The 13,746-nt window shown below is 38.1% G+C and overlaps 1 protein-coding gene across 2 annotated transcripts in view; it reads left to right on the forward strand.

Moving 5' to 3' along the window:
- Positions 1–13,746, forward strand: part of Bicc1 (BicC family RNA binding protein 1) — a 274,950-nt gene that overhangs the window by 170,337 nt on the left and 90,867 nt on the right. The window lies entirely within an intron of this gene.

Here is a 13,746-nt window from a genome sequence, read left to right on the forward strand (position 1 = left end):
AAAGGTGACAAAGAAACGTTGTAGAACCTGGGCTAGTGGTCAGTTCTCCAAAGGGTAAAGAGCAAATGGATTGTTTTGATCATTACATCCCTAGCACTGAAACCAAAACATAGTTGGTGCTTGGTAAATATTTGTAGATCACATGAGCCCTCAACTACATCCTAGTAGAATTACTCATGTAGGTGACAATGTCTGTCCCTAGGTATGTTGCCTAACAACAAGATTTTAAATTGTGGCATTCACTCTTATGAGTAATACCAACTAACAGACCCCCTCATGTGAACAAATATGGGGAATGATTGTGGGGAGGCCTTCTTTTAGTGGTTCAGAGTAGTTCTAATGAAGGAAGGAGAAGGAAACCACGGAAAATGATCCAATCTTTTTCATTTCGGGGCACCCAACTGACTGAAATTCTGGTGCTGTTCTTAGCAAGCTTGTAAATGAGACTTAAAAAGACACAGCCTCCTGGTTGACCTCAAGACCAGAGTTGTTTTGGTTGTGGCTATTTTAATTATTTGGATACATAATTGAATTATCAATAGTAATGCTGAGTATTACTATTTGTTGTGAACTAGTGGGGCCATATGCTTGGCTAAATATTTTATGTGCATAATCTTAAGTGTTACCTAATTATCAGAGCAACCTATGAGTTATCATGTGGTATTCTATTTACATAGATGAAGAAACTAAAGTTCATGAAGGAAGAATAACTTGCCCATAGTTTTATAATTAAAAGTAGAGGGCCTTGAACTTGAATTCAGGTCTGTTCCTGGAGAGACTGGTAAGTCCTAATCACTATACTGAAATGTCTTTTCACATCCACGTCTCAGTGAGAAAATACCTTTCCTGGTGCTTTTCTTCATCTAGGGTGGTCTGTGATGTTGTATCCTTCAATGACCATTGGCATTTATAGCTGATAATAATTGGCCCAGTTTCATAATGCCTCTGTCCTTGGAAAATTATGGAGACTTCAAGGTAAACTGAGGTTAGCTCATCCTTATTTTTACAGTCAATACCTCCTTTTCCAGATTTTACAGTTAAAAACATAAAACCACTCATGGCTGGGAAATTCTTTAAAAAGTTTTTCCCTCTGAGTTTTCACGTGATACTTCATGTATTATCTCCTTAGGAAGAGATTTTTGATTTGTCCATGAGTGACACAACTTCTAAAAGATGGATATGGGAGGAAATATGCTTAGAATATGGTACAAGTTTCTTAGAGAGATTTTGTTAGGGTGATTTTTTTTTTTTTTGGTTTTCTTTAAATCTTTGAAAGTAAGTAGTACCCACCACCTGCCCAGGAACCCTTGTGTTTTTTCTTGGCAGAAAGATTCTGTGTGGGATGTTTTTGTATAATTATTTAGGTGCTTGGTCATCATTTGGTGAGTGCTGATTGGGAGTCAAGAGTAGGAATCAGTTGAAGAGCTAGTTAAGTTGTATATAGTAAGCTAAGAGTCTAAGTAGTGCTCAGTCTCAAGAAGTACCTTTTGGAGGAGGGCAGAAACCATGGCCATTCCCAGTTCTTCAAGCTCCCAGTATGCTTAAACAATACAAAACTTATATAAACGAATGCATCTTTTAAAAATTAATTTTGTTAGGGTATCTCTACATGAAAGACCTCATTTGTAGAGTATCAAACAAGCACATTTGAGGATATTTCTGAAATATGTATGCTCTCTCTCTCACACAGAAACAGCCCAAACTGTTTTAGGGGCGAAACCAAAGTGCTGTATGATTGATTATCATGACTAAAGACTTGAGCTTGGGCTCATTTCTTGATTTCAGGCTGGTTTCTCTTTCTTCTCTTCTGATTGGCCCAAACATTGGCTTATTTGCCCATCTGGTTATGCTGCAAGCTAATTCTTCTTTCTAATCTTTCCCTCTCATTTCTGTGCCAGGGCCAGAGAGGTACAGCCACTCTGGAAGACAGTTGGTAGTTCCTTACAAAACTAAACATAGTCTTACCATGTAATCATTTGATTACACTAATTGGTATTATGCAACTGAGTTGAAACTTATGCTAACATACAACATCTATATGTAGATGTGTGTAGCAGTTTTACTCATGATTACTGAAATTTGAAAGCCACTAATATATCCTTCAATAGGTAAATGTATAAATGTGTTATATCCACACAATGGAATATGGCTCAGTGCTAAAAAGTCATGAGCTATCAAGCCATGAAATACATGGAAGAACCTTAAATGCATATTACTAATTGAAGGAAGCCAATCTGAAAAGGTTATAATATTGTATGATTCTAAATATGTGACATCCTAGAAAAAGAAACCGTGGAGACAGTAAAAAGAGTAAAAAGATACGTGATTGCTAGGGACTTGGAAGGATGAATGGGTAGAGCACAGAAGATTCTAGGGTTAGTGAAATTATTCTGTGTGGTCTGTAATGGTGGATACATGTCATTATGCATTTGTCAAAACTCATGGAACAGTTTTAATGTTGATGCGCTGGGCCAGTGATGAGAACTCTCTGTACTTTCCACTAATATTTTATGTAAGCTTGAAACTAAAAAATGAAGTCTGTGGAAAAGAAATAGTCATAGATACTGGACACAGCACTTTCACCAGCATTTTAAAGTAAAATATATGTGAAAATATTATGATCAATAGTAACTCCTTAATGTGTAAGTTTAAAGGCATCATGAGTTTCTAAAGAAATAAAAAAGAAAGAAATAAAAGAGATAGTGAGAAAGATGTCCAGATTAAACAGTAAGCAGGCTGTCATTCCCCAGTAGCTGAGTGGGCCAGAGCTAGCTCTTTATTAGCTCACCTGCCTTTGATTTGTTGTCGCCTTTCTTAGGAGGATTCCTTTCTGTCTTCCGGTTTCCTGAACCAATGCTCATATGGCTCCTTAACTCTAGGAGCCCAGGTTCCCTTCCACCTGCAGTTCTTCTCTCATGTTGAACTCTGAGGAGCAAGGGAGAGAATATGTTGATGCACCTACCTTCTAATAGACATGGTGCTAGGTGAACCACTTGAATGAGTATTACTCCTCCTCACCTGGCCCTGTATATACTAGTTACCCATGCCAGCAAATGATATACCTTGTCTGAGGGCACAGAGTGATAGAGTTAGGAGGTAAACCTTGATTTCATAGTTGGAGGTGTTTTCTGCACTCCACCTAGGTGCTAGTGAAGATGCTTGGTCACCCAAGGGATGAGGATTCTCTTACACTTTCACTGAGGGAAGCCCAGTTTTAAAATATGCTTCTTAAGTGTATTCCTCAAGCAGAAAGGCAATTAATTCAAGGTAATCCCTACCAAGGGTTTAGAAACTTCCCAAATGTCAGTCTTTTAGATTTTCAATGTAGTATTTTTTGTGTGCTTTTATCATCTTTCTTTTTCTCCTTTGTTGAGAATTACTAATGATTTTTCTGAGATTTATGTATTTTTTTAAATCTAAGCAGTGGCTCTCAACTTAGGGAAATTTTATCCCCCAGGGAACATTTGGCAGTGCCTGGGGACATTTTTTGGTTGTCAACATTTCGAGGAGGTTCTACTGGCATCTTGTGGCCAGAGGTCAGAGGTGCTGCTAAATGTCATACCCTATACAAGACAGCCCCTAAGACAAAGCATTATCCAGCAGGAGATGTCAGTAGTTCAAAGTTGAGAAATGCTGGGCTAGGGGAGTGAGCTTACCATCAGAATATTGTCTGCATAGCACTAGATTCCTGTGAGAGCACATCTTGCAGTTCACTGCATTGTTTGTCTGGCTTTCTTTTTTTGCAGCAGTAGCCATTAGGATGTTTTATACTACTGACTTTCAAAGGAAGAGCATACTTATATAACAAGACAGTTGACCTGACATAATTTCAGTAAAAAAGGTAAAACGTGTTTGTATGATAGATCTACACATTTTAAAGGCCTCAAATTGCAGTCAGTTTTGAATTCACAGTTTAATTGTGCAAGTTGAATTTCTTTTTTATTTCCTATGAGTGTTTCAACAGTGTTTTGCTCCATGTATGTCACTTCAAGGCTGGGGGACAGCTGTGCTGCCTTCTTCATTCTTACAGCCTGACTTGTCCATTCCTCTTTGCTAGAATGTATAATTGAGACAACAGTGACAATTCCTAAGGTTTCTGATCATGCTTGAGTACTGCGATGGCACTATGAGTGCGTATCTTGGCCTGGAAACAGGCACCAAATTTTGATGTTGCCCCAAACCACATGTGGCCTTTTCCTGGTTTTCCTTCTGCTCTTGTCAGTCAAGGCATGGCTGGACAGAACTTAGTGACATTGATTAGGCCTGTCAGTAGCAATTAAGTTATTTTCATGAAGGCTTTTTGCAGTTGCAAAGACTACTGAGCAACCATGTGGCATTTCTCATTAGCTAAAGCAAATAAATCACGTTGGCATCTTCATTTTTTCCCAGTGCCCTTTTTGGGACATTGAAGCATGGCTTGTGACTTAATATTAGATTTTTATTCAAACCTTGGTACTAACAGACGCTTTTATCAGAAGATATTACAGCGATCTTGGGAATGAGGAGTTACGTTCCCTTTGTATCTTGCTGCCAGAAATTACTTTTAAAGCAAAGCAAATCCTGCCTGAAATAAAAACAAGATAACTGCATTTGTGTGTTTTTGGCTCCTTGATCAGTACAAAATAATTATGTATTATTACTTTATGAAAATGGGTTCATTTCATAAAAATTTATTTCTGTGATTGAATTTTGGCCCATAAAATAATGAGAGGACATCTTCCATATAATCACATAAACAACCCACTGTTTTAGTACGTGGAGTGTGACTATATAATAAATAATATGTTTTGATATATCTGTTTTGATTTTTGGATGATTTTTCTACAGTGAATTTCAAATTCATTTGTTTACTTGAATATGGTTTTATGTGGCATAAATTCTTGCAAATAGAATTCTTAGGCCACAGGATATGAGCAACCTATTATTTTTTTAGGATTTTCACCACATTTTCCTGTATGACTATTGAATTCCCACCATGCAGGGATAGGATTCTGGAAGGGGAAACAACTCTTCTTTTCTCTTTGTCAAAACTGTGATTTCCCATCCTCAGCTAGTGAAAAGTAATCATGTCACATGCTGTCTGTCCATTAGTGAGTGAAAAGGTTGAGCATTTTTCATCAGCTCACGGAGGACTTATTTCTCTGTGAATTGTTTGTCACAGGTTTTATTGGTTTTTCTAGTGTCCTTTCCCTGTTATAGTATATATTCATCTTTTTTTTCCTAAAGAAATGTTGAAATGTGTGGGTTATTTTTATTTCAAACTAGATAAATATGATCTAAAATGGTAAATACGGGTTAATTTTTAAAGGACTGTAAATTTATGCGTTAACTTTGGGCATTGGATTTCCAAAGTGAATTATCTAAAGATTAGATCTTTAATTTTAATAGTAGGAAGATGTGTGTCTGTTTTGTGAAGGCCTGGGAAATAGTTACAGTATTGTACACGAGTCATCAAATTCCAAAGTTTTCTTGGCATAACAGAAAGGAGACCCAATAAATTGTTTGGCTTTATTTCCACACGTTGGGCTTGGGTTCCCTATTTTTGTGGGAAAAGGTTTTGAATTTTTTCCAATCTCTTATATTCAAGGGAAGGATGTGTAACTTAAATATGTTATTTTGAGTTAACTTACATTCCACTTATACCTTGTTTTCATTTCTAGACTAGGATCCATAAATACAAGTATTGAGTTTGGGGGTATAATTTGCTTCCTCTTCAGCACTCAGGTTTCTTAACAAGACAGAAAACGCTTTCTTCACTGTGCCATTTCAGGGTTGTCTCCTTGCCTTCTTTGTGTGGTCCTTGCTCTTTCTCAAATCTGATACAGCACTGAGGGGTTCTGATTTATTTTTCTTACTTTGGAAGTGTGCCTGAATCCAGAAAAGTGAGGACGAAAAAACAAAAAGAGTTTTCAGTCATCTAAGATGTAAACATTTGAGATTAAAAAATATGTCCAGATATTTTTGGCTTTTAGAATCAAATGGATATATTCTCCTCTAATCCTAGTTTTGTTTTTATTATGTAAAATACTAGATTTTTACATCTCAGGCAAATTTATACCTGTGAAATGTAATATCTGTATAGTTTAGAATCTCAGAAGTCATTGAAAAATATTTTTGAGTGCTTCAAGTGAAGTATGTTCTAGCAACATTGATTTATGTTTTGTTTCCCAGCCCATTATGCCAGTTCATACCAGTACTATGCTTACTATGGAAGGGCATCCACACCCCACTTCTGCCAGTTGGGCAGCTCCTAGTTGTTGTTCTACCTCCATCCCAGCTGGCCTGCCTTCCTGGGAAGTTTCACCCATGCCTCCAGGTGGAGATTCATATGCTGTTCCCTACACTAACTCAGTACCTTCCATGTACTTGCGTTTTGTTTAAGTGTGACACACTGGTATTTTATTAGCCTAGACATTGGCCTTTCCTTCTGGACATGGAACCCATGAACCAACATTCTTATTCTCTTTCATGTGCATGGGGCTTGCCAGAAAGTTGGAGTAATAAATTGTCAATGTTTACATTATTGTTAGGTTTACAGTGAATTTAAAATTAATTCAACAATCATTTAAGTTATACTTAAATGAGAAAGAAAAGGCTTCAGTAACTGATAACTAGACTGCCGCAGTCTGGCTGGGCACAATTCAGGAGCCACTTGTCAAAAGAAACTAACTTTATTTTTAGAACCACACACGCCAAACCAAACCGCTCCTCAGGAAAAACCCTCAGAGCCCAACTGCCACCACCGGCTTCCCACAAGCCACTCCCCCCACCACCAGCCTCTCCACCTCCCACAATCCTCCTGCTCTTGAGGCCGATTGGCTGGGTCACGTGGCGGAGCCAAAAAAGTCCCCCAATGAGCAGCTCCGTGGCCTGAAAGGGCAGGAAAACAGCCCAATGAGCATCACCGCAGAGGAGCCAATGAGTTAGATGTTGCTGGGGCCGCTGTGAGCCAATCATCAGCTGGCAGTCTGAAAGTTTGCTGGGGCCCCTTCGGCTGTGGCTCTCAACACTAGACTATGGTGCTCTCAAATGAATATAAATACCTCTTGCAGAATTCAAATAATGAGACAGAGCTGCTTCTTGAGTATATTTGAAGCAAGGCTGAGACAAGGATGCTGTCCAGTCACAAGTGATTAAATATCACTCTCTTGTGACTGACATGAGTGATTGCTGCTTTTTTACCTGACATGACTTCAACTCAGCTTTAAGTCGTCTATTCTAAATTAAATTTGCCAAGATAATCAGTGATTGCCTCTTCTTCTTGACAGCTCCCAGCTCAAAAATGACTGTGTCTTTTCTTAACCCCTCCTTGGAATCACCCCAAACAGATCCACATTGTATATTACCAATCTGCCTATTTCTTCATGAGGTGCTCCATTTCTTCTGGTGTACTCTCTTACTTGCTGCAGCAAGATAAAGAAAGTTTAATTTATTTTCTCTGTGTTTCTGGTGGTCTTTTGTTGGTGGGCACTACAGTGAGTGCTAGAGGAACTTAAATAGCCATTGTTTCAGTCTCTGCCTTTGATAGAGTTTGCTGGGGATTCCTGCTATATACTCAAACAAAACTTTAAAAATGGCATAATTTACCATCAAGACTAGAGTAGATGAGAGGAGGAAGAGAAGGGTACAAACCACAGCCAAGAAAAATATTTTTAGGCTTCTGTAGTTCTTGGTGTGAATCTCCAAAGAGTGGGTATAATTTGAATAGAGGAAGGTATGGGGCATTCTGTGTGAGAAAGGCTTAAAACTGAAAAGGATTATTATGTTGTAGGAATAGAGGAAGCCAGTGAAAGGAAAAAATTGTAAGGCTTGGTGGGCAGTCTGGTTGGATGGATAGATAGGGCAGATCGGTGAAGGTCTGTGACCTCATGAGAACCTCATCTCTCCTGAAAACAGTGGGAAGCCTCAGAGTGGGAATGGTCACAGGAGATCATTGATAAGAAGGGCTTAAAGACTTGAAGTTAACTGTAACAGATCATATTTGATAAGAGGGAGGTCAGAGAGACTTCTTGAAAAGTGAATCAGCTGGTCATGGCAACTTGATAAAAGGAATTGGGCGGTTGATTGCTATAGTGCATGCTGTTGATTTGCCCTTGGCCAACCTCAGAGTTCACCTGCACAGACATTCCCCATGCACACTGACAGTTTTCCACCTTAAGTGCTGGTCTTTGTGGATCTACCTGAGCAATTTGGTAACTCATGGGAACTTGTTCCTTTGATGCAGAGCAGCCTAGAAATGCCTGTCATGATGCCAGTGATTGAAATACCACAGGAGCAAACTTCACTGGGTGAAAGACTGGAGTCGGAAAAGAAATGCCCCATTTCCCCTCTGCTTTGTGGAACAATTTTCAGGCACATTCTTCACAGATCCTCAAAATGTCCCGGGGGATTGAGCCCAGCAGTGAAGGCTCCATACCATTCCCTTCACTGATGTTTCTTTGTTCTCCTACTTTACTCACTCACTCTCCTCAGAATCACCTCGCAAATAAACTATCCTGAGTAACCCAAACTAACCAAAATTTTTGTCTCAAAGTCTTTTTGAGGGAACCCAAACTAAGATGTGTATCCTGGATAATCAGGATAATCATTGTGACATGAAGAAAAATGGACTTGGGAGCCTTTCCCAGGTTAATTAATGAATCTGTCCAGTAGAAAAAAAAAATGACTGCAGCTACCTCAAGTGTATTTTATATATCAGTGAAGAAATATGGCAAAATGATTTAGGGTTCATGGCTCATTTTGAGAAAAAGAAATGCTCCAAGCCATCTGAAAAAGTATTACAATGATCCCAAGTGGAACATAGGCAGTTGAAACAGTTTCCAGGCACATTAGCTTGTTGTCAACAAAAGAAAAATATACGCTATGGGGAGATGCAAGAAGAAAGAAAAGACCTAGAAACCCATGATTTCAGCAGGTCAGGGAAAAGAATTTCAGTACACAAGCAAGAGCCCTAAGCTTCACCTGGGTATCATCCAGGTGGTCTGGGATTCCCTGGCCTTTGGGTGTTACGATGTGGTTCTTACCAGGATAGGGAGTATTGGTGATCAATCACTGGAGACAGGACCCAACCATAAGATCATTTCTGTCTTCTTGTACTCTCCTAAAAGTCATGGTAAGTGCCTTGAGCCAAGTTAGGAAAATTATTTCCATTACTAACAATATAGTTGTTAAGTGTGCTCCGTGGGGATTCTGAAATATTTACTTGACACTAGTAAGCATTAGAATTTCATTCTTTTGCTATTTTTCCTCATGATCGCATTAGCATCCAGATCTTTGAAAACTCAGCACTTGGTGGAGTTTTATAGACAAATGGCAAGAAAATTGCTTATAACTAAAGGAAGCAGTGAATCCGTCCGGTTTCCATGAGCAATCATACCTGAATTGTTCAGCATTTGGAACTGACTCATGGCTTAAAAGATGTCTGCACTGGGGTGGTCCTGTCCATTACGTTGTCTCAGGAAATGAAGCCCTGGCTTTCCTTAGCCCTGCATTGTATACTGGAACTTTTTCTAGAAGGGAAGGAATAGCCTATTTTGTTGCTGGTGTTTTTTCTTCTTTTTATTATTCCTTAAAATCTTTTAGTTAGAAATTCTTAAATCAATTGAAATGAGTTTAAAACACATACAGTCTGTTTTCCATTTAATAAATTTTGGAGCAGTCATACATATTCCTGTATTATACTGTTTTCATCAATCATAATAATTTAGTGATAAAATAGTAAAAGATTTGAATTCCCCTTAGGAATGTATGTTTTTTCTTTTTCCATATTTTTTATTGGTGCATTGTAGTTGTACATACTGATGGGTTTTGTTGTATATGCACACAGTATAACAATATAATTTGGCCAGTATCACTCCCCAGTGCTTTCCTCCGTCTGTCCCCATTTCCTACCCCTTGATCTCTTTCCTCTATTGATCTCCCTTTGATTTTTAGGAGACCCACCCCACCTTTGTTTTTCTTTTTCCTCTCTAGCCTCCGCCTGTGAGGAAAAACACATGACCCTTAACCTTTGGGGTTTGACTTATTTTGCTTAACAGGATGGTCTCTAGTTCTATCCATTTTCCGGCAAATGCCAAAATTTCATTTTTCTTTATGGCTGAATAAAACTCCATTGTGTAAATATACAACACATTATCTTTATCCATTCATCCACTGATGGACACCTGGCTCTCCATAGTTTGGCTACTGTGAATTGTGCTGCTGTGAACATGGGTTTGCATGTATCACTGTAGTAAGATGACTTTAATTCTTTTGGATAAATACCGAGCAGTGGTATGGCTGGGAGGAATATACATTTTTTTTTTAAATTGGAAAGTATCTATCTCCATTATAAAAAATATATACAGGAAAGCAAAATTACATCATCATCACATCAGTAATATTTCAGAGAACAGTTTGATAAGTCAGGATTTAGAAGACAACAATCAGAAAAGGAAGGGGTAGTGACTAATATTTACCATGAAAGAAAACAGTCATAGATGGGGTGGTTTGATGCAGCAGTGAGTTGAGGTGAAAGAGTTTATTTCATTGTTTTTTAAAAATTGATTTAAAAAAATGACAGCAGAATGCATTACAATTCTTATTACATATATAGAGCACAATTTTTCATATCTCTGGTTGTATATAAAGTATTTGATACCAATTCAAGTCTTCATACATGTACTTTGGATAATGATGTCTGTCACATTCCACTATCCTTGCTAATCCCCTGCCCCCTCCATTTTCCTCCCACCCCTCTGCCCTATCAAGAATTCATCTATTCCTCCCGTGTTCTCCCTCCCTACCCCATTATGAGTTAGCCTCCTTATATCAGAGAAAACATTCAGCATTTGATTTTTTGGGGATTGGCTAACTTCACTTAGCATTATCTTCTCCAACACCATCCATTTACCTGCAAATGCCATGATTTTGTTCTCTTTTATTGCTGAGTAAAATTCCATTGTGTATATATGCCACATTTTTTTAAATCCATTCATCCACTGAAGGGCATCTAGGTTGGTTCCACAGTTGAGCTATTGTGAATTGTGCTGCTATAAACATTGATGTGGCTGTGTCCCTGTAGTATGCTGTTTTTAAGCCTTTTGGGTATAGACTGAGGAGAGGGATAGCTGGGTCAAATGGTGGTTCCATTCCCATATTTCCAAGGAATATCCATACTGCTTTCCATATTTGCATTTGCATTCCCACCAGCAGTGTATGAGTGTGCCCTTTCCCCCACATCCTTGCTAACACTTGTTGTTGTTTGTCTTCATAATAGCTGCCATTCTGACTGGAGTGAGATGATATCTTAGAGTAGTTTTGATTTGCATTTCTCTAATTGCTAGAAATTATGAACATTTTAAAAATATATTTGTTGGTTGATTGTATATTCTTTTCTGAGAAGTGTCTGTTCAAATCCATGGCCCATTTGTTGACTGAGGTTTTTTTTTTTGTGTGTGCTTAGCTTTTTGAGTTCTTTATATACCCTAGAGATTAGTGCTCTATCTGATGTGAGGGGTAAAAATTTGCTCCCAGGATGTAGGCTCTCTGTTCACCTCACAGATTGTTTCTTTTGCTGAGAAGAATCTTTTTAGTTTGATTCCATCCCATTTATTGATTCTTGGTTTTAATTCTTGTGCTATAGGAGTCTTATTAAGGAACTTGGGGTTTAATCCCACATGATGGAGATTAGGGCCTACTTTTTCTTCTATTAGACACAGAGTCTCTGGTTTAATTCCTAGGTCCTTGATTCACTTTTAGTTTTGAGTTTTGTATATGATGAGAGATAGGGGTTTAATTTCATTTTGTTGCATATGGATTTCCAGGTTTGCCAGCACCATTTTTGAAGAGGCTATCTTTTCCCCAATGCATGTTTTTGGCACCTTTGTCTAATGTAAGATAATTGTAATTTTGTGGGTTGGTCTGTGTGTCCTCTATTCTGTACCATTGGTCTGCTACTCTGTTTTTGTGGAAATACCATGCTGTTTTTGTTACTGCTGCTCTGTAGTATAGTTTAAGGTCTTGTATAGTGATGCCCCCTGCTTCATTCTTCCTGCTAAGGATTGCTTTAGCTATTCTGGGTCTCTTATAGACACAACATATCGAAATCTCTGGGTCACTATGAAAGCAGTACTAAGAGGAAAATTCATTGCATGGAGTTCATTCCTTAAAAGAAGAAAAAGTCAACAAATAAATGACCTCACACTACATCTCAAAGCCCTAGAAAAAGAAGAACAAATCAGCAGCAAAAGCAGTAGAAGGCAAGAAATAATTACAATCAGAGCTGAAATCAATGAAATCGAAACAAAAGAAACAATTGAAAAAAACTAACAAAACAAAAAGTTGATTCTTTGAAAAAAAATACATAAAATTGGCAGACCCTTAGCTATGCTAATGAAGAGAAGGAGAGAAAAAACTCAAATTACCAGCATACATGATGAAAAAGGCAATATCACAACAGACTACAGAAATACAGGGGGTAATTAGAAATTATTTTGAAAACTTATACTCCAATAAAATAGAAGACAATTGAAGGCATCGACAAATTTCTTAAGTCATACATACCATTTGCCCAGATTGAATCAGGAAGATATACACAATTTAAACAGACCGATATCAAGTGATAAAATAGAAGATGACATCAGAAACTTATCTTATTGTTTTGTTTTTCCTATAAAAGTAAAGGTGACTTGTGTAAGCTCCTAGGCTGAAAAAATTCAGAGAAGAGATTGACACTGGAGGAAACTGTTAGCTCAGAGGCACACCTTGTGGGGGTAGATTTAAGATAACAGGTGTAGTGGGCAAGGATTAACCACCTTTGGATTGTTTACTTCACTTTGTGAGTCCTTCACTGATACTTGGTTCCTTTTAGTGTAGTAATTTGTTTGAGTTTATAATCCTCATTAAAGTCTGTTAGATATGGTCACAGACCTAGTGACTTAGGCTGTTGATTCTGACAGAGATACATGCCCAATAAATACTTGACTTGTAGCAGGTCCTCCTCTCTATATGTTTATGAAGAATCTTTTGAACATATTTTCCTGAGTTTGGTGAGGAGAGAAAAGTAAAGATTATACTAGATTTGAGATAAAGGTGAGAAAGTTTAGTATAAATTACTCCTACTTATCTCCCTCTGTTTGGAGATAAAAGTCTTCTCCTAGGAAAACTGGGGGGTGGTTTAGAGACTTAAAGAATCCGCAGAAGGTTCACAACAGCTGCTTATGGACCAAGCAGGAGAGATGAATAAAACCCTTGCTGAGCTGAACATCCAGCTGAGGGTGCTGGTATGAATTTGTAGCTGTTTTGAGGGATAATTGTGTGCCCTTTTTTAGTTCTTTGGTCACTTAGAAGTGGAGAAAAGAAGTACGCGTGATGGAGATTGCCTAAGATGGGTATGGCAGAACACCCAAGGGGTGGATTTTAGGGAGTTTGATGAGAAGGTAAATGGTCAAATTGGGTGCTGTGAAGACACATGTGAGAATTGCAGCCAGCAGGGACTTGGAATCATGATAACCCAGAGAACTGGTATGATTGAAGGTATTTGTTCAAGAGTTGCTTTGGTAGGAGTTGTATCCAGAGAAGGAAATGACAACTGAAAAGCAGTCTGAGAGGTACAGTGGTCTGGATTGTGACGAGGTCTAATTTATGGCTGGGTTTGTGGGTAGCTAATGTGTAATTAGTCTCATAATTGAATGGTTCTCAGCATCTTTAGGAGTGTTTAACAAAATTAAATTGGATTCTTTAAACAAGCAAAATGAAACTTGTTAA

Source organism: Callospermophilus lateralis, chromosome 15, assembly GCF_048772815.1.
Source record: "Callospermophilus lateralis isolate mCalLat2 chromosome 15, mCalLat2.hap1, whole genome shotgun sequence".
Taxonomy (NCBI): Eukaryota; Metazoa; Chordata; class Mammalia; order Rodentia; family Sciuridae; genus Callospermophilus; species Callospermophilus lateralis.